The sequence below is a fragment of the Lepus europaeus genome, chromosome 10 (genome assembly GCF_033115175.1).
Source record: "Lepus europaeus isolate LE1 chromosome 10, mLepTim1.pri, whole genome shotgun sequence".
NCBI lineage: Eukaryota > Metazoa > Chordata > Mammalia > Lagomorpha > Leporidae > Lepus > Lepus europaeus.
Window position 1 is genome coordinate 39899389 of NC_084836.1, and position 22601 is coordinate 39921989.

At 41.7% G+C, this 22601-nt stretch overlaps 1 protein-coding gene across 1 annotated transcript in view; it reads left to right on the forward strand.

Annotated features, from left to right (window-relative positions):
- Window positions 1–10573, forward strand: part of LIN7A (lin-7 homolog A, crumbs cell polarity complex component) — a 167487-nt gene extending 156914 nt beyond the window's left edge. Inside the window, exon 6 of the mRNA XM_062203159.1 lies at window positions 5440–10573. The gene's annotated coding sequence lies outside the window, so the exon portion shown is untranslated. The remainder of the gene's footprint in view (window positions 1–5439) is intronic.
- The last annotated feature ends 12028 nt before the right edge of the window (window positions 10574–22601 follow it).

Genomic DNA, 22601 nt, shown 5'->3' on the forward strand with positions numbered 1-22601 from the left:
CGTGCTGTTTACTAAGCCCCTACCGCACGTTATCTGAAATGCTCAGAAAAACCCTCCAAGGCATGTACCATTAAAATTCCACTTTTTATATAGATGATCTGAAGCTGCAAAACCTATTAGGATTTCCCCCATCACTGCACTTACAAAGAAAATAGGATTATTTTCCTGCTTACTCTACCAGGCATTTCATCTGTCAACATCAGATGAGCTGGAGTTATATAACTTTCCCTGTCTGTCCTTTGGAAATGACAGTTGAAAGTGCCTGCAAATGTGTATTTGAAATGAGATTTTCAAATTTTTTTTGGAAAATGACAATAGGTAATGGTGATTTTAAGTCGTGAAGTATCAGATTACAATTTGCACAAACAGAAATATTTGATACAACATGATGCTCTCAGTTTTTGTAACACTCGTGAAGAGGAGTTCCCTCTTTACATCTTGCATAAGGAAGTTAAAAAAAAGTATAGGATTTGTCCTTTGGCAGTCTTGGGATTCCAACAATCTATCTTTTATAACTAGCTAGCTTTATTATATTATATACATTGTATTTGATATCTCTGTTTAAAATTACACTTTCTTATATTCCAAAATTACAATTATTGAACAATAAATATTTATCAGTTACTGCTAGGATCCAGGCACTGATTTAAAAGCTGCAGAACCACCCTGAGCAAAGCACAGTTCTTGCTCTCATGACGATTACATGTTCACCTGGTTGGAGTAGACAAATCTATGAAAATATCCTGTTGGGACTAGTATTTTGCAGAGTTATAAAAGTATGTTTCCATAGAGACAGGCTAGGTGATGACTCTAGACTGGGTGGCCGGGGAAGAACTCTCAGAGAAGGTGACAGTCAAGGTGGGACTGAAGGGCAAGGGCAAACCAAGAAAGAGAAGAGCAGTTCCGTGGCAGACAGGGCCTGTGTGATGCTGGAGGAACGTAGCGAAAGCCCGAGTACTTAGATAATGGTGCATGAAAGGGCACTGGCAGATTATGAAGCCAGCGAGATCGCTGGGGCCAGGCCGCAGAGAGCTCTGTAACCACTGAGGGAAATTGGATTTTACTGCACTAGAGGCCGCTAAAGGCTTTCAAGCATGAGACTGACCTGATGGGATTTATGTATTCAAAAGACCCCACTGGCTGCTGTGAGAGTGCATCCTTGCTGGTTGGAGGCTAATAGAGAATATATGCAGAAGTAGTAGTGCAGGCAGGAGCGGGGGTGGCTTGGGCTAGGCTGATACAGTTGAGATTGAGGGTTGTAGTCGGGCATGGACAAGCCATCTTGTCCAAAGCCTTCTCCTGCTCTGATAATAATGACAACCCACTAGTCTTAACCAAACACGGATGTTCTTCCTGCTGACTCAGTTTCTTCCATCTTCAGTAATACAAATGTATACCAATTCCCTAAATTCATTTACCACATTGGCCCAGGGTAATGTTGTTAAGAAATATTTTGAAAGAGATATGTTGCCATCTAGACTTCTGCCATCTTACTAAAAGCTTCCAATATTACTATGTTCACTCAGTCATCTTTGGAAGTATACAGCATGGACATAAATATTTGCTGGGCTGTTTACTCAGTTCTGTTTCTTTGTTCCACTAGTTTTTGTGAAATTACCTCAGAACCACCAACAATAACATTCTTAATAAAAGACATTTATAAACTATGCTTTTGCTTGCACAGTATGTACATAAATGTACATAAAATTTTGTTTGTCAACATAGCATTTGCAATACACTTTTTTTTTAAAGATTTATTTACTTACTTGAAAGTCAGAGTTACACACAGAGAGAAGGAGAGGCAGAGAGAAAGAGAGGTCTTCCATCCAATAGTTCACTCCTCAATTGGCTGCAACGGCCGGAGCTGCGCTGATCTGAAGCCAGGAGCCAAGAGCTTCCTCCGGGTCTCCCACACTGGTGCAGGGGCCCGAGGACTTGGGCCATCTTCTACTGCTTTCCCAGGCCATAGCAGAGAGCTGGATTGGAAGTGGAGCAGCCGGGTCTTGAACCGGTGCCCATATGGGATGCCAGCACTGTAGGCCAGGGTGTTAACTCACTGCACCTCAGCGCCAGCCCCTGCAATACACTTGATCACAGTACCTGAGATGAAATTCTAGCGGCCATTTCAAGAACAAGGAAAATATAACCAAGTCATGGCATCCATGAATTCAATAGTGAATTCAAGGAGGTCTCCATTAGCTCTTATTTAATTTTTAATTAATTATATTTTTAAGGACTAGGTGGGGTTTGTTACACTTACTAACCCAAATTATCGTTGCATTTAAAAAAAATAGACTTGACCGATTTAACTTGAAATGTGTCTCCAATTTTTTTTAAATTTGACCAATCAAGCGAAGGCCATGTAAAACAAAAATTCTTGTCAAGTATTGTCTTATTGTTTATAAGAGGAAATACAGTTTCTATTGTCAAAGCTAGAACTATTTTTTTTATTTTACATAGCACAATAGAACTATTTCTTTATTTGACATGTAAGTTATGAAGTGGCCAATATGGTTAATGGTAGATACAAATGAAAAATAGAGCAAATGCATTACTGGATGGGGAATTTGCCTCTTATGCCTAATTTTAGTTTTGAACTCTCTTGAATTGAAAATCAGTAGTCATTTTCCTTAACTTCTATGTTTGGAAATCAAGGAGAATAGATTATATTTCTAAAATGCAAACAAAAATATATTATACAATTATATGATGGAAATTGAAATAGAGAATATGAACATGGGTGTTGTCACAATGTACCTACTTTATAAGAAGATAAAGAAATTTATTCACCATTAGCATTTCAGTTTTAAAGTATGACTTTGTGGACATCCATATTTCATTCAGATTGCCAAAGAATAAAAGAACAAAGAGGTGTATTTCCTGGGACAACATCCTGACAAAGTAGAGACCAAAATCTTGTCCCCGGCCTCTACTGCTGGATCTAGAACAGAGAATTCACTACAGTCAAAACCAGCCTAGATTGTGACATACCTGCAAAGTAACTGGCGTTTGCCAGTGGCTTCTTCCTGTTCAGACCCCCATTTCCTTTGTTTTTGTAACTGTTATACACCTTCTGCTACTGTTACCACTGGCATCATCCTGATGACCTGAGACTGGGAATCACTGGCCCAGTCACTGAGGTACCCATGTCCCAGACGATGGCTCTCATTCAACTGAATCCAAGGAAGCCAGAGTTACCAAACAGAAAACGAGACCAAAAACCAATTGCAATGCCAACTAGCATGTATAAGGCAATGTGTGCTTGCCAAGAGCTTTTCTAAGTGCTTCATATAAATTAAACTACTTAATCTTCACAATATCCCTATGAATATTAGGTACTATTTTTAAGCTTAAAGTTGCAAACAGGGGTACATAGGGATTTAAAAATTTAAACAACATTTTGTAGCTTTCAAGTAAAAGGGCCAGAATTCAGGCCCAGGTGCTTGAGCTTTAAAACCTCTTGCTGCTAACTACTCTGACTCACTGCCTCTTTGTTCAAAGGGATTTGCCTTTATAATCCCTGATTTCACTTCACGGAAACATCCATTAACTTTCTGGTGACTCAGCCTCATGCTGCTTGGAGTTATGAGTTTCCAAGCCACTTACCTCTAAAATAGTACCCTATGTTTCAAAGCACTTTATTGTCACAATAGCATTAGTTGTCAATGCTGCCATTAAAACTACCACAAATTTTGTGGCTAAAATAACATGACTGCGCGTCAGATAGATAGATAGATAGTTAAATATATACGTATATACATATGCCATATAGGTATGTATAAATATGTATGTATCACAATGGCTGATTAAAGAGTAGCAAGGCAATTTGACCAACAAAATTTACACTCTAACACTAAAAAGGGGCTTTTGTTTTTAAAGTGGACTGAATCACTAATCTGTTGAATTATAAATCATTGGAGTGAAAGGAATAATGAGGACATTTGGTGTGGAGGGTTCATCCCAACAGTTATTTCCGTGACCCACATTATGTGTATGCCCAGGGCTCTCTCAGCTGCTGGTCTCTAGTTGGATGAAGGGATCTAAGACAGTTAGCATAATCCACTGCTCTGAGTACTTTTCTCTCAAGATGTGTTACTATATGATAATTTAATTAACCGAAAACTCAGGCTTAGGATCCCTGCCACTTGATAGGTAAGTGATCTTTAGGAAGTTATTCAATCTAAACCTCAGTAAAATCAGGAATAGATATTGGGTGCGGTGGTTAAGGCATCACAAACGATACCCACCTCACATGTCGCAGTTCCTGGGGCTAAGGCTCTCAGCTCCAGCTTATTGCCATGGCAAACCGTGGGAGGCAGCAGGAGATGGTTCAAGTAGCTGGCTTCCTGCCATACACGTGGGAGACCTGGATTGAGTTCCTGGCTTTCAGCTTTGTCCTGCTGCATCCTTGGCTGTTGTCTGGCATTTGGGTGGTGAACCAGCAGAATGGAGTTCTGTCAGTCTGTGTGCGTCTTTGTGACTCTCAAAAAAATAAAACTCAATGAAATGGTCTGTTGCGGAGACAAAATAAGAAAAACAGTGGCACTTATTGAGCACTTAATGAATTTTAGTTAGTAATAGTAGGAAAGGGAATCATGGGAAATGTTGTAGTGGTTAAAATATTATTGGCACAGAGACATGAATATTAATACTTTTACATAGTATCTTGTTGGGTGGCTCCTGAAAAGGCGCCACAGGCCCAGACATGCTTTTCATTCCCCTTTGTGGGATTGGGGGAGGGGATTGGCGTGAACAGGCAGAACAATTTTGCTAAAATCTGTTTTTGTGGATGGTGCTCCGAATTCCCTGAAATAAAAATAGCAGCAGCTTTAAGAACAAAGAAAACTACTGCTGTCTCTCAAAGACATGACTCTTTAATCGTGGGAAAACAAAGGTTCTAACGGGAGGTGTTTAGGAGGCTGCTCCCCAAATCTGACCACATGAGCAGCTGCCTACCCTGTTGTGTGCGATGCCAGGCTAGCCTTGTGGGTGGAGAGACAGGCTTAGCGTCTGCTTCAAAGAAGGAATTTTTGTGCTTCCGGGCTAACAGAGAGAGGCTTTGCTGGCTTGTTTCTCAACACAAGCACTGCTACTTACACTAAGACTCATGATAGAAATGTTTATTTCTTGCCTTCATGGAGAAACATAGAATCATCTGGAAACGGAAGAGAAAAATGTTTTGCATAGGAAATGATTCCAAATGGGTGTCCTTTATTTCATTTTAGGGAACAACTGTGGTTTTACTATCCTGATTTGATAAATTACTTCTTTTGCAAACATCAGATTGTGTGTGTGTGTGTGTAAGATTGTGCATGAATGATATCACCCAAAGTAATCCTTGCTGTTCTCACATAGCACATGTTCTTTTGATATTTTTAGCATATTGTAGTTGACAAATGAATCTTAATGACTGATTTCTCTTTACTCTTTCCCTTTCAGGCCCTTGAGGAAAAGCTCCTTGCTCAAACACCTGATAGTCACAAATTTGAAACCGTGCTTCAGAATCCCAGCACATAGTGAAAGGAAAAGACCACACCAATAATTATACCTGTCAAGAAACTGTGAACACATGGTGTATAAATTCTTTCCCAAGGCCACTTGACACCGTCTTTCTCTGGGCTTGAACTCCCACTGTTCATGTGCTCTTTACAACACGTAGACCTTCTATTCACTGCAGTGGGATTCTCAGTGTGTAGAGACAGAGACAGAGAGAGAGAGAGAGTTTCCAGTCCGCAGACTGAAGCAGTACAAGAAGAATAAAGTCTGTGACTTTTTAACAAATCACCAGAGCCAGGATTAAGTGAATCTTTGGTCTATAGCTTTTCCAGAGATTAGCAAACCCCTCATTAGGCTACAGTTCAAACTGCATCAGTTCAAGGTTGTCGGCACTTAAACCTTCACATTGCCCCTTAGCCTGCCTGTTCCACAGTCCATGTTGCTGGGTTGTCTGCATTGGAGTTCCAGTTAATTGCAAATTCCAACCTCTATTCTCCTCTTGAAAATGCCAAGTTATTAATGCATATTTGTAACTTCTTCAGGACCTAGAGGTTCTGTTTTTCTTTTTCCATGAATTTCATTATGCACTAGTGGAGTAGAATGATTTGTTAGAAGCAAAGGTAGGAACTCTCATACCATATTTTTTCAAGTTTCATTCTAAGTTTTACTTGTATCTATTATTACTGTTGTTTCTAACAGAATATAATGTATATTTATTCCTCAAAATATATATCAGAGTTCCTCTGTTACAACATAGGTTCTTTCTTACCAAATGTAAGGCATCTGGTAAGAAAATGCTAGCAAAGGACTTGGCTTCATGAACTGATTCTCATATCCCTGATCTCAATTTTTTTTTTTTGTTTTATACTGTTTGAGTGACAAACTCTGGAGGAATCTAAACTCTTTGTACATGCAATTGCTATGCTGTCATAGAGGTCTATTTATTTGATATTTTAAGTATAGGACTTTATAAAACTGAATTACAACATATGTGTGTATGTATACAAAAAAATATATGTCACACAAAGATTAGGTCAGTCTCCCCAAATATAGAAATTAGAATTTTTGGCACTCTAAGATTAAAAATATTATTCCTCTAAGATTAGACTTCTGGAAACCATTGATATCTATTTTGAATGACAAATGCTGCTTCCTGTAGAGGGATAGGGTACCTATATCATCGTTGCACAGATTCCTGTAAGTAAATGCAAAGTGAGATGCCAGCTTTGGAAAAGTATTATTCACTGGAAAGATCTCGTAGAGCCACTCATGCAGGTTGTAATTTTTGACTTATGGTAAATGCAGGCATTTAAGTCTGGTTTTACTTTATGGAATGAATAGGAAGCAATAATTATTTGAGTACTTCAGTATCTGAAGAAAGAATAATCATTCAGTTAACACACTCTAGATGGTTCATTAAAAGTGAAGCAAATGTCTCAATATGCCCTTTTCTCAACTGCAGAATTGAGTCCCTAAGATACAATAAGTGACATTTCCATTATTAATATCCCCCAAATAGAAGCTTATGAAACAGTTCCATTTAGAGACTGCCCTCTTGAAAGTAAAATAGAACCAATGAGAATCACCCAGTACATTTCACTCTGCCCTGTTCAAGTGGTATTATTGTCAATACCAAGTTTCCCTGTTCTTCATACAGTGAATCATGTATCAGAAGACAAACAGCATGAAAAGTGGGAGGTACGCCAGTTTCAACAATACCCTGCTATGGCAACGGATTCCCATCCTGAAAAACAGATCCTTTTCTACTGGAGAGAAGTGGGGAGGGGGGGAGACAGTGAGGACCCTGAATGTTATGTAAAATAGGTTTACAAAAGAGACAAGCATGACACAAGAGGATGAATGGAGACTACCTGAGTACTATTCAGTTTGAAAGAGATAGTTCTCATTTTTATAAGAAAACTTTAATAAGACATATATTTTAGTTATCATTCAACAAAGAAATATTAAAGCCATCCAGGCAATGCCACAAGATTCTCATAAAAGGAAATCATTGCACCCTTTTTGTGAGAAAATGGTCATTTCAATGCATTTCAATACATTGTATAAATTTGGAGCTTAAGGTGGATGTGTTTTAATTTAGTCTGTTAAGTGTTCAGAGAGCATTGAAGTCATTCATACAAATATTGTCATGGTGTCACAGAAGTAGCTCTCAAATGCACAGATACCTAACATGTTTTCTGTTAAGTTTTTGTATTTTATGTTTTATTTGCATAATGTTAAGTGCTGATAATTGTATGCTAGGTTATTTGTCAAAGTGAAGGAGCAATCCATCACACCCTGCGGCATCTGAGCATGGAGGATGGGCCCCCATGGTCCTATATACAAATGGTCGCTCTTCTTCAGGAAAAGTGACTTTGCTTAAATTTAAGCCTTCTACTAACCGTTTTAATCAAAAGCAGCTATCCCAGAGATGCAGAATGGATGCTTATGGTTCTCACGTTTTTCACTTAAGCCAGAGGGAGAGGGAAGAAGTATTACAACTCGCACTAATGCTCTTTTTAATTAATGATCACATTAGGGCTGCTAACGTGTCCCAAACCATATTAAAATAAGGACACGACAGGTAACTATCACATGAAATTCAATCTTCAACATAGTAAACAAATTAGTATTAAAATTTAAGAGCAAAAAAACTGTTGTGACTCCATCAGTAATTCCAATGAATTTTGGTTTTCTCCATTGGTGAATCTGGTGGGCGGTAGGATAGAATTTTCTAAATACTTTCTTGCTGTGATTTTGAAGGCAAATATGTAGAGCATGGTTCAGTGAAAGAAGTCCTGAACCTTTTCGTTGGAGTATTTACTTTTTGATTCTGTTGCCATTCGAAACAGAGCATCTGCTGGGAGATAATGAGTTTAAATTACAGTTGACTTTGGAAAGAATAACAGACTTTGGGCATCCTCAAACATGTCATCAACAGAGAATTCTCCAGTTACCTGAACTACCCCTATCTTTGAAGAGAATGCCAAGATCCAAATGCAAATCTGGCATTCTAAGGCTTTTTAAGGATTTGAGGTCATCTATTAAGGGCCTTGCTAGAGATGGATTGAGCCAATTTTTAAATGCAATTTCAACTGTGACAACAAACTGATCCTATCTCATTGCATTTAACTCAGCTGTGTTGTAGGATGCTGAAATGTAGAATATTTTGTCTGCATTCCTTTAAACACCTATAGATATCTGTGTGTATGTGAATATGCCTGAATTGCTCATCTTTTAGCTAGTTTTTCTTTGCATACAGACCCAGGCTATAAGACTAGCTTTAGACAACATCTTGAAGTAGGAATCAGTATTGTGAAGATTGAGGGAGGCCAACATAAAGCAAGATCTTCCAAAACATAAGGTGGTTCCACCCAGCTCATCTTGCTCTAATGACAAACTCCTTGAGATTATGGACTTTCTCTGCCATACTAACCATCCAGCACAATGCAGGCACTCAGTATTTGTTGAATGAATGAATAATTGAATATGTAGAGACAAATGAATTTTGCCATCTAATAATTTCAAGAATTTCACCAGCTTATAATATATTGATTGACAAAATTTCATAATTAGGACCAGACTGACTCTTCATAAATACTTTTAGATACATGAATTTTGGAATCAAATTATGTGAAATTTCAAAAATCTGAAGATCTTTAAATAGGAAAACTGTTTGGAGCTTCAGACTTTTTGCAATAAATAATATCAAACCTCTCAAGTTCTTTATGAAAGCTCCTTGAATTATTTGACAAGGGTGATCCAAATATGGAATTTCATTTTTAAATTTCACAAAAGACCTGTTTTAGTTTTTAAAAAGAAAAGTCATGCCATCAAACATTATTCATATCCCATGTAATGTGTACTAATAATGATTCTATAAGGAATTCACAGTAATTGGAGACACCTTCCCTGTATCATCTGTCTTCAAAAGGTTACTTCTTTCATGGTTGATTCCTGGAACACAGATCAACTAAATAACTGGCCAAACTTTCCTGTTATTCATTTAATGAATATTTACTGTGTGCCTAGTGCGTGCTAAGTTCTGGAAACACACTGGGAAACAAGGCAGACAGAACTCCCTCATGTAGTTTATTGTGAAGAACTCCTCAGCTCTCACCGAAGCAACAGCTAGAGTATACTGTCTCTTGGGTCCCTTCTACACCTGTTAGAAGAAATGAACTCCCTCACCTCATGAAAATCATGACATACTTCCTGCACAGATTTACGTGAGCCTTCTTTTCTAAACACACCACTCAACAGTGTTGCTTAGTTTCTCCATAAACTACAGTTATAACCCAGTGAGGTAGAGAAGCTGTTATAATATTTATCCAGCTCTTACTATGTGCTAGCTGCCGTGCTCAGAGCTTTCGTGGCCCATCTCATTGAATTCTTTCAGGAACTCTTCAGTAGGTTCCATTCGATGCATACGAAAACTGAAGCACAGATATGTTTTGTGTCTTATCCAAAGTCACACAACTAGCCAGTGGAACTGGGATTTGAATTCACGTGTTTTGATGCAAGAGCTCATGCGCCTAACTACGATCTGTGGTTTTGAGGACACCACTACATTAAATGAGTTGTCACTGTATATGGAAGTACTTTGAAATCAATCATAACATAGTACACAAAAGATATTAGTAAAGTATCACTCATCATCAAAAATCACATTAGTGGCAAAAACAGGGTGAGAACTGAATGTTATGGCTTATGCTCATGGAAAAATACTTCAAGACAGGGACGTGGTTAAAAATACAGATCGAGAAAGTTTCTGACATCTGATAAACATTTCAATGACTTTTCAGAATTATGTGTTGCTAGCCACTGTGTCTATTTGGTGCTATAAAAACTGAAAGAAACATCCCTCTGTAAGGGCTTATAATACATACACAGTGTGGAGGTGAACTAAGGATTTCTCACGTCCATGGAGAAGGATTGGGGCAGTAGTGCCATTTTCTTACCATTGCATGTGCATCCTGTCCTTCCAATTGTTTTCGTTCTTTTTCTGAAAGAGCTGCAAAATTGTGCAGTGGTTCAACCTGACCAAAGTGGTATTATGCTGCTGGGAAGTAAAAGTATTAGATACCAGACCGGCTGTATTGTTTTCATTATCAAATGACTTTAAAGGTTATAGAGGTATTTGTAAGTGCCAGAAACCTGAATATTTGGACACTAAATTTCTTGTGTTTCTCCATTCCTGACAACACAGCAGAGCTATTATATGGAGGGATTGGGCTCTGTAAAGAGAATTAGTTTTTCCTTTCTAGTGTCACACTCCGTCCATGACACTTCTGTGACCAGATGTTGGGGGAAAGGGATATTTCCAAAGCAATTCTGTAAGTGGATACCAGCTGGGCATTTTATGATGCAATTCAGTTTTGATGAGGTCTGTCACATCACTCCAATTTTCCCTATGTATTGCTGGTATATACCCTTTGAAGTTATTCCTTTGCTCAAAATCCTCCAAGGATTCCCCAGTCTCTACCTCTCTATTACTCTCTCTCTCTCTCTCTCTCTCTCTCACACACACACACACACACACACACAGAGAGAGAGAGAGAGAGAGAGAGAGAGAGAGAGAAAGTACAGGTTTTTCAGATTCTTAGTCAAGACTCTCTGAATGAGAAGAAAACATTAATACGATGTCAGAGAGGGGCAGATGGCCCTGCACTCTAATCCACAAGTGTAGAATGTCATAGAATGAAATGTGGTCATGTTGAAAATGGGTAGAAGGATGGTGAAGTAGAAGTAAAGGGGCTCCATGACACAGAAAAGCATCACAAAATTTCTTCAAAATGAAATGTATTCAAATGGGCAGGGCCCTATGGTGACTATATCTATCATGGCTAGAACACATTATGAATCACCAACTCCAGAGTATTTGCTTGGAATGTGGAAGCAGGTAGGGTGAGAATGGGGGTTGGCAGTAAGCTAAGATAGGCTAACATGTAACTCAGAGGTATGATCCAAGGTCTCTGTTGCCCAACCACACAGAAATGCTTTTCCAGCCCTCTCATTTCCACCTTAATGTCTGAACTGACTACTCAATTATCCTGGAAACAGTCCCAAACTTTCCTTCCCCTGAGCTTTTGGTTATCTCTGTCATACCTCTCCTACCCCAACCCAAATCCTCAACCTTTGGGCTCATTTCAATCAGCTCCTCTTCTAAGAAGATTTTTTCTGGTTTTTCCCGGCCTGGTATAATCCACTATAGCACCAAAAGCCATTGTGATAGCTGTGCCTGTCATTAGCTCTGTTCTTACCTGGTTTTGTAGTACATCCAATTGTGTCTCTCCTGTTAACTCCCTCTGGGGTCAATAATTATCTATGAGTGTCCCACCAAGGGTTCTACGTGGACTTTGCTATAAACAGTCCAGCATGTAGTCCTCAGCTCTGCAGAACTATATTCATTTGTCCTTTTTTTCTGGGAAACCAAGAGACACAGTCTCAGTTACCACTTGGTTTCTCAGCATCATTACTCATAAAACCCCCCTTTTGCTCCCAGAAGTGCCTGCATTAGACAACACGTGTGGCCTGAACCTAACAACAGTGCTCAAGCACTGGGATAATTGTGCACATCTGCCTTTCTCAGTTCACTGAATGGTGAGAAATATTCTTTTATTTTTGGAAGTAATGAAAACCCAACTCAGTTGAGCATGAGAGAGAGAAAGAGAGAGAGAGAGAGAGAGAGAGAGAGAGAGAGAGAGAGAGAATCATCTCCAAGGCAGATTACACCCAAAGGTCAATAGTGACAGATTTCTCATCTCTTCTATTTTTTTTTTTTAATGACAGGTAGAGTTATAGACAGTTACACTCATCTGTTCCTCTTTGTCTCTCCTTTTGTTTGTTTGTTTTTGTGGATTTGTTCTTTGTTACAGATTATTTCATGATTGAACTAGTCTACGAGTTCAGACCCACACGTAATGGATGGCTTTGCCGTTGTCACAGGCTTGTGTGTATTTTCTGTGAGGGTTACACAAACGGACAGACAGATGTAATCTTTAAGACAGAGTCGCTAAAACATGCTGTAGTGTCCACAGGGTTGCTCTAAGGAGGGCACCTCCCTAAACTGGGGACCCCAGGGATTGATCTAAAGCAGCGAAGTTCCCGCCCCCAAGCTTTGAATGAGCTGTGTACAAGGCCAGGTGCCTGGAACAGAATCTGGCTTGGAACCAGACACAAGGACAAAAACCTCAGGGAGCCAACACTGCCCTCCCAGCAGTGACCTCCCCCATGCCTCGCCCGCCTCTGAGTGCTGTTCATGAGGACCCAAGTGGTGATAGGGCTGACATAGGCAGTGGAGGCTGGTGGTGCTGAGCAAGCCCACGACACGTGAGGTGGGAAAACCAGAATCCTGGTGAAACAGCTCCTCTTGTCTCCAAACACGGCACAGAGGGGCAGAGCAGGGACCAAGCATACGTGGGACATTTCCTCTCCTTCACATGAAAGACTTTGCACAAAGTTCATGGAAAATGCAGATTCTGTAAAAGGATGTATGGATTTCAAAATTGTTTCAAAATAAACATATTTTCATGGACTTTTAAAACTACATTTTATGTCCCTCTCTGGGTGTCCCTCAGCACCATACAATCTTCAAGGAAAGCCAGATCGTCTCCCTCAGCGTCTATACTGAACAGGCAGAATCTAGATCATCACATTTGGATCTGATGCTCAGATCCTGAGGCAGATCGCTGTGGAAAAAGGTGGCATGATTGGCCAGGCCTGGGCACCATCCACATACCTACTGGGTGTCCACTTGGAAGTTGCAGGGAAACCAAGACAAGCGAGACACTAGCAGCTCTCCTAAAATCTTAAGAATTACAAAAGTGTTGGGCCTGGCACTGTGGTGCAGCGGGTTAACGCCCTGGTCTGAAGCGCCAGCCTGAAGCACCGGCATCCCATATGGGCGTTGGTTTGAGTCCCGGCTGCTTCACTTCCGATCCAGCTCTCTGCTGGAAAAGATAGCTGTTGAAATGAATGCTAATGTTTGAGCAGGACTTGACAAGTACAGGAGTCTGGAATGACATTGGGGAAAACATTGACTCAACGAAAATCACTGCTCCAAATCTTGGCTGAGAACAATAGTCACTTATTTTTCATTCTGAAGGTTACCAACTTAATCTACACTCAGGTAGGAAGTTCTGGGTTTGGCCAACTTCCCCATGTATTTAGAATTAACTACACATCAGGTTCATGGCCCTGCTTTGGAGTTGACTGACTTCCAACCAAGGCGACTCAGCTCTCCTCCACATAGTCTCTTATCTTCCAGCGTGCTGCTTTGAGCTGTTTCCTATGGCAGAGGGAGGAACTCAAAAGATAGTAGAGGGGTCCAGCCTTGTAGAGCAGCAGGGTAAGCTGCTGCCTGCAATGCCAGCATCCCATATGGACGCCAGTTCAAGTCCCAGCTGCTCTGCTTCCAATCCAGTTCCTTGCTAATGCACTTGGGAAAGCAATGGAGGATGGCCCAATTCCTTGGGCCCCTGCACCCATGTGGGAGTTCTGGAAGAAGCTCCTGGCTTTGGCTAGGCCCAGCCCCAGATGTTGCAGCCATCTGGGGAGTGAACCAGCAGCCAGCAGATGGAAGAACTCTCTCTCTCTCTCTCCCCCTCTCTCTCTGTAATTCTGCCTTTCAAATAAATAAAATTGATTTACATTAAAATAAAATTGATTTATTTTTTTTGAAGGGCAGAGTTACGGGGGTGGGGGTGCAGAATAGAGCACTCTTCCATCCATTGGTTCACTTCCCATATGGCTACAACAGCCAGTGCTGGAGCCAGACCAAAGCCGGGATCCAGGAGCTTCTTCTAGGTCTCCCCCGTGGGTGCAGAGGCCCTAGCACTTGGGTCATCTTCCACTGCTTTCCCAGGCACATTAACAGGTAGCTGGACTGGAAGTGGAACAGCTAGAACTTGTACTAGTGCCCATACAGGATACCAGCATTGCAGGCAGCAATTTAAGCTGTTGCGCCATAACGCTGGCCCTCAAAATAAATCTTAAACAAGAAAGATAACAGTGGTCCACAAGGCCTTTTCAAAAATTTATTTTCATTTATTTGGTTTAGAGGCAGACAGTTTACTAACTGAAGTAGTTCACTCCCCAAATGCCCACAGGCCAAAGCTGGGAGACAAAAATTCAATCCATGTGGTTTGGCAGGACCCAATAACTTGAACCATCACCACTGCCTTCCAGGATCTGTGCTAGCAAAAAGCTGGATTCAGGAGCCGGTGCAAGGAACCACAGCCAGGCACTCTGATGTGGGGCATGAGTGTCTCAAATGCTAGGTTCAGTGCCTACCTCCATATAGCCTTCTAAGAATCAGGCATAAGCTGGCACAATGTCACTTCCACCACATTCTGTTGGTCAACATGTCACTGTAGGCAAGCACAGATTTAACAAATCAATGAGAACAGTTCATTGCAAAGGGCACGAAGAGAAGAGGGACAGAGAATTGGGCTGTTTTTGTCATCTACACCAATACCTTTACAGAAATTACACAATTGGAACAGCGTCCTAGGCAGGAGAAGCTATAGTTGATAACTAACATTTATTGAGTTGTAGTATCTTTCTCTCATTTGATCTTGAAGTGTCTTCATACAGAGTGACAATAAACTGCTCTAACAGGGCTGCTGGAGAGGGGGTCTTGGCTGTTCGCAGTGCCTTCTTAGGATGCTCCTGTATCCTGCTGGCCTAACGATGAAGTGTCTAAACCCTGACCCATATGTCTCTCTCACAGGAAGCTTTTCTCAGCTGGAAGTTGTCTGTGGATTTCATCTCTGTTGAGTTTATTCCCACCCAATAGCCACTCTTTAGGAGTGAGGCAGTCCATCCAAGCAGCTGAATCAAGGACATTGTAGCTAACAGTCCATTGGGGATGTAGTCAGCAGTAGGCAGTTGTGTGAGGTAGAGGCACATGGCTGGACTACCTTGAGGAACTGGAGAGCTGGAAACTCAAAGTGTGACTAATCCCTATCCATGGTATAAGACAGTCAAACCCAGGTTCAATTTGGATGTCTAAGCAACACAGAATTAGGAGAATTCCCATACCAGTGCTTGTTCTAAGAGCTTGTATTAACACATTCTGATTCTTGCAACACCCTCCATTTCAGAGTAACTTGCTACCTGTATGTGGAAGCCCAGGCAGGGTGTATTAACTGTAATGGAAACACAGCAGAATCCCAGGTCAGGAGTTTCCTGTACTCTTGTCCCATACCAGTCACTGCCTAGGTTCTCAGCTCCACGTGTGGAACACGATGACTAATAGAAAAGTGTCAGCATTTGTCTTCCAAATAGAACACAATCTACTGAGGCACACATAACAGGATGTTGAGAGGACCTCTTTTTTTTTTTTTTTTTTTTTTTTTTTTTTTTTTTTTTTTTTTTTTTTTTAGTTTTTGACAGGCAGAGTGGACAGTGAGAGAGAGAGAGACAGAGAGAAAGGTCTTCCTTTTTGCCGTTGGTTCACCCTCCAATGGCCGCCGCGGTTGGTGCGCTGCGGCCGGTGCACCGCGCTGATCTGATGGCAGGAGCCAGGTGTTTATCCTGGTCTCCCATGGGGTGCAGGGCCCAAGGACTTGGGCCATCCTCCACTGCACTCCCTGGCCACAGCAGAGAGCTGGCCTGGAAGAGGGCCAACCGGGACAGAATCCGGTGCCCCGGAGAGGACCTCTTTTTAATTGGCTCAGAATGATGGCTAAACCCAAAGCTGAAATCAAACATTACCATATGGTCCCATACTCAAAAAAAAAAAAAAAAAAAAAAGGGTTTGGGCTCCCTAAAAGTGAAGGCTTCATTCAGCTCTTCACTCTTTACCCATCCTTTTTTTTTTTTTTTTTTTTTGTACCACCAAATGGCCCATCAACAGAGCAAGCCACATGTAGGGAATGAAGCTGTTTGGAGAGGTTTCCACCTGTACCTCCACTCACATCCAGTCCCAGCCATGTGAGAGAAAGGGGAGCACCAACGTGTTCCCCTTGTACAGAGGTTGGGGTCACCAGAGGGCCACACTCTCAGGGCTACCTCAGTACACACTGAATAACAACCATGGATCAAATACAAACGATTCATAGTTCTAAACAGAATTGGACTTAACTTTCATAAAGCTAAGCAATCAGTAACTCATAGCATCTGTCCATGATGTGGTGTAAAAGGATTATAAACAGGCATTCAAGAGAATGTTACTGAAAACAATGATTTGGGAGGAAACATAAACATCATTTATATCCCAAAGTGTAGAGTCTTCTACAATACATATAAAGCTTCTAATATATTTCCATTTTATTTTATCCTTTTGTAAGGACTTTTATTTGAATGGAGTATAATCATAACAACAGACCTGCTTTTATATTTACAAACAGTGGCTGGGGTGGGGAACCTTGTTTCTGCCAAGGTCCATTTGAATATTTTTTAACACCCTTTGAGGGCCATACAAAATTATCAACTTAAAAATTAGCCTGCTACAGATTCAGGATTCACTGAATTTGAACTCCTGCTGTGGATGCCTTGGCAAGGCCAGACCAAGTGATTTTGCAGGCCTTATAAGGCCCACAGGCCAAACATTCTCCACCCGTGAATGAGAGTAACAGGCTCATAAGTAAATAACAGGATATCAGAAAAACAAAGTATGGCTTCCCCAAGATGTAGCCAGTTTTCCTATTAGCAGATACACTAGACTTTATTACAGAATTTTTATTTAATTGTCTCTTCAATGGAATTCAGAATCTTAGTAAAATAGTTAATTAGATGGTTAGGTTTCCCTGTAAAAGAAAGGTAGGCCTTCTTCTACTGTGTGTCCAGGTGGTAACACACTGGGTAAAGGACACATTGAGAGAAGCAGTTTAAAATTGTTCTTTCTGGGGCCAGCGCTATGGTGCACAGGTTAAAGCCCTGGCCTGAAGCGTCAGCATCCCATATGGGCGCCGGTTCTAGTCCTGGCTGCTCCTCTTCCAACCCAGCTCTCTGCTATGGCCTGGGAAACAGTACAAGACGGTCCAAGTCCTTGGGCTCCTGCACCCACGTGGGAGACCCAGAAGAAACTCCTGGCTCCTGGCTTCGGATCCATACAACTCTGGCTGTTGCAGCCACCTGGGGAGTGAATCATCGGATGGAAGACCTCTCTCTCTCTGCCTCTCCTCTCTTTGTAACTCTGTCTTTCAAATAAATAAAATAAATTTTTATAAAATTTCTTTCTTGCTTCTTCTACTCCCAACATTGCTGAGGGCCTGCCTCTTCCAGGAGAGCTCTGCCTAAAGGGCTCCTCCCTTAGCCCCAGGAGTAAGATGCAGGTGAGCTGGAGCCGCAAGAGCTATCTTTGGTCTAGCCTCAGGCACTCACCCCTGCACCCTTTTTCCTTCCCAGTTCCCACAGTGTAAGGTAATAGCTTCCTCCCCCTCCTTCCTGCTGTCTCTCTCTCTCTCTCTCTCTCTCTCTCTCTCTCGGAGTTAAAGGTAAAAGCATAAGGAATTGCCTTCAGAAGCTTCCAATGGCAGTAATTATGTAACTGTGGATGGTTAGGATGGTTAGTGCCTGGGGCTCTTCCCTTTCCCTTCTTCTGGTTACCTTGGGATCTAACTTAGAATAGGGTTTGGCTTTCAGCCTGCCTGCCAGGCGCTTTGTGAAGGCAACAGCTTAACCTAGTTAAAACAATACAAAAGTTTATCATCAAGACCCAGGCATGTTTCTCAGACCTCAGGGTTCCCAGAGAGAGAGGGGCACCCCCATCAAGGTAGCCCATCTCTATCCTTCCTCCGTGTCTGCTTCACTCACCCTCTGCCTTGACCATCTTTTACTGTTCTGTGCTGTACCTGGAGAAGGCCCACACAGGCAAAGTGTACCAAAGTGTTACAATTTCTCTGGGCTCACTGCAAGATGCTGGAAGTAAACTTAACTGGCCCAGCTTGCATCCTGTGTCCTAACAATATACTTGCAAGGGATGGGAAGTGTTGGTGGAAAAAGGGGAAATAGCAAAATTAACTGTGAGCCTACAGAATCCCCCTCTTCCCCCAAGAGAAAAATACAGCATAATATTTTATACAGGATTTAGAAAAATCAAATGGACTCTCTAGGATCGGTTACACGGTTTTTACAGATGGCACCCTGCAGGGGAAGTCGGGCCTGTTTTCTCACCTAAATAAATGATGGGCAATGAAAGACAGTGAAGGCCTTGTCCATTTGAAAGAGTGTTTTGTTTTTCCGATTATTGCCATTTATTATCCTAAAGAGAATTCTTTTGTAATTCATTTGCACAGAGTGTTTTTTGTTGTTGTTTAAAAAATTATTTGCAATCATCTGCCTAGGGGCATATTTTGGCAACTCACACAAAAGTGACAATGCTGCTCTAGTGAGTTTTACTAGGGGGTAAATGAATCTCTAGTATTCAAAACAGCAAAAGCTCTGGGTGACAACTATTCTCTCCTGCAGCTGGGAAACACAGACACAACGTCCAACTCTCTGGATAGCTTTGGTCTGCGTGGACCGAGAGCATCGCTTTCCGGATCTTCCCCTACCCTGCCATTCCCACAGAGGGGTCGTTAATAGTGGGTGATACGCTGATTCACATTGGGTTACATGCAGTTGACCAATGCAGCATCTCAAAGATTGCCTTCTGAACCAGCCATATGATGCCTAATGAATTATTAAAGAAATCTCCACTCCTACAGCAATTGCAGACTCAGGAGAAATCAATCTTGCTGATCAGCCAAAAGAGTAAAAGATCAAAGATTGAGCCCTCAGGTAAAGTCTAATCAATTAATGACAAATCAGCAGTGCTTGAATGCGATGTTTCAAATCCATACGCACAAGAATCCGAAGTGTTTCTGATTGAATCATCCACATGTGTTTTAGCTTGAAGAAGAGAGTCATGTTGAGGAATCAAATATGTAACAGGCAGTCAGGGTGGTCCCCTGGTACAAATTTGGAATAGCAAGGGAGGTGCCTGCTTTCCCCAAAAGCTTATTTTTAAAAGACCAAAGTGTCCTCCTTTCTAAGGAATCTCCAAATTTACAAACTTACCATGAGAATAGCAAGAACGGAGATCCCCACCTCCCTTATGGATGATTTTTTAATCATAAGCACACCAGACTGGATGGAGAATTGTAAATCAGGTCTTTTGTTGAGTTTATCTCCACCTTGTTGATTGACAGTTTGGTCCCCAAGATTGTACTTAACCTGAATGCTAAGGAGCCTTTTGGGGTTTTTTCCTCTCTTGGAAGACCCCTCTATGGTGCTCTGGCTGGAGGTCTTTGACTCTAATGAATCTTTTTAAATCTCCCTGCTGTCGACTTGGAAATTCTTCTTCCATATGAGACAAAGAACCAAGGTGACAATAATTTCTCCACCGCCGTTTTCCCATAAAAATGTGTCTCTTAGAGGCTGAAAACAGAGCATTATAGATGTTGGGGGATGGGATAAGGGGTGGGTACTGGTGGGTGTCCAGGATCTGGTTACCAATGCAGAAAAGAATTTAAGGACGGGAAGCAGATTAGAGGCAGTGGGGGCTGGCACCACGGCTCAATAGGTTAATCCTCCACCTTGCGGCGCTGGCACACGGGGTTCTAGTCCCGGTCGGGGCACCGGATTCTGTCCCGGTTGCCCCTCTTCCAGGCCAGCTCTCTGCTGTGGCCCAGGAGGGCAGTGGAGGATGGCCCAAGTGCTTGGGCCCTGCACCCCATGGGAGACCAGGAGAAGCACCTGGCTCCTGCCTTCGGATCAGCATGGTGCACTGGCCGCAGCACACCGGCCGCGGCGGCCATTGGAGGGTGAACCAATGGCAAAGGAAGACCTTTCTCTCTGTCTCTCTCTCTCACTGTCCACTCTGCCTGTCAAAAAAAAAAAAAAAAAAAAAAAGAGGCAGTAGGGAGAATGGGTTTATGCAAGGAACAGAAGTACATACCCCACAGGCAGGGTGTGGGGGAGCTTTTATCTTTTTCTTAGCTCATTGTGCACCTTTTACTGAAGGTAGGGTCAGTTACCATGTATAGAGTGGGTCTTTTTTCCTGCCAGTACAGTTGAGATAACTTACTATTGTATGCTGCCTTCTGTCATTACATGAAGCAAATTACAATGTGTATTTTGTTTTTACAATGAAGCAAAGTTTAGTCCCTGGTCAACATGGCAACTTGATTAGCAAAAAACAAAACAAAACAAAAACAACAACAAAAAACTTTTCTGCTTATCTGTCCAGTTTAAGGAAGTAGTTGGGGTCTGAATGGGTAATCACTGATGATAAGGGCCCATTCCTGGTTAATAGGTAGTGACAACTTGGTTCATCTTTGCCATATATCAGGGAGCCAATTATTTACCTACCTTGTCTTACTAAGTCAGCTATCATCTATACTGTCTAAAAGAGGATTGCTCAGAGAATCCAATTCCCAGAAAGTTAGATTAGCCCCTGAATAATTTCATCCTTTGAAAAATTCAAATTTTGCTCTCTTGCAACTGAATGATCAAATCCACGGTCACTGGTATATATCTCCTTCATTGAACATTTATCAAACCAATATGCTCATCCGGTATACCATGGCCTATGCAAGAAAGAAATTAATAACATGCTTCATCACCAGTATCAACATGACCCTGAAATCTCAAGTACAAAGGATCCGCTGCATTGATGCAGGTTCCCAGTCCTAAAATTAAATCTCCTGTGAGTTCTCTGAGCATTTTTCCTTACCTCCTGGCTTCCAGACATTAATTTTGTACTATTTACATAAATGCCCTGTTCTGACCAGAGAAAAGCATGAAAAATCCAAGAGAATATTTACTTTTTCCAGCATATGAAAGAAACCGGGGAGATCAATGGAGAGAAGCTTTCTCAATTTCTATATTTGAACAAAATTTGTCTGCTGTAATTAAACAAGTTTTGGATTTATAATTTTCATTTCAGATATAATTTCATAGTAGGATCATTCTCATCATGGCAATGGATTCTGCATTTAGCATTTCATATTGGACAGATCAAAGATGTCATTAACGTGTGAACCCTGGCTGAAAACTGTTTTACAAAGAAAATGTAATGTGTGCTCCCTTTCCCACAGAATCCCAACTTGCTCTTTAGAAATTAGAGAGCAGACGTTTATCTTTCTCTGGTGCCTAAAATCCTAATAGCACTTGGATTTTCTTTCTTTCTTTTTTTTTTTTTTTTTCAAGAAACAATTACATGTTAAAAGCTGGTTCCAGGCTGGTGCTGCGGCTCACTAGGCTAATCCTCCGCCTAGTGGCGCTGGTACACCGGGTTCTAGTCCCGGTCGGGGCACCGGATTCTGTCCCTGTCGCTCCTCTTCCATTCCGGCTCTCTGCTATGGCCTGGGAGTGCAGTGGAGGATGGCCCAAGTCCTTGGGCCCTGCACCCCATGGGAGACCAGGAGAAGCACCTGGCTCCTGACTTGTGATCAGCGCAGTGCGCCGGCCGCAGCGGCCACTGGAGGGTGAACCAACGGCAAAGGAAGACCTTTCTCTCTGTCTTTCTCTCTCACTGTCCACTCTGTCAAAAAAAAAAAAAAAAAAAAAAAAAAAAAAAGCTGGTTCCAGTCGTGGCAAGCCCAGTAAACTGAATGGGAACTGCTGTTTATTACAGAACCCAGGAAGGAGGCCTTGCACGAAACTGTAGATCTAAGGTTGTTTGGAAATGGTTTGTCTACTCCATGGTGGTGGGGGCGCACACTTCACAAATTTCAAAGGTGTAAGCAGACCTCTTTAACTGGAGATATAGACATGCATTCACTCTGGAGATGCTAGCTTAGGATGGTGTTTCTGTTATTGAAATGCAAAGGCATTATCCTGGCCTTATTCTTACATAAACTGAATCATCATTGAGAGAGAGTGCGCATGTGCTATGCCTTGTAAGAATTGAGGAGGGACCATTCGTAGTAACCATTGCAGAGTAAAGTGCGTAGGTATAGATTCTGGTTTTAAGAAGCCTGCAACTTACTGAGGACAGCTGAGAAATGGGCCTTTTTAAGAAAAATTACATGGGGGAGGGCATGTGCTATGGCTTAGTAAAGGCACTAGTTCCAATGCCAGTATCCCATATGGACACCAGTTCAAGTCCTGGCTGTTCCATTTCCAATCCAGTTCCCTGCTAATGGCCTGGGAAAGCAGCAGAAGATGGCCAA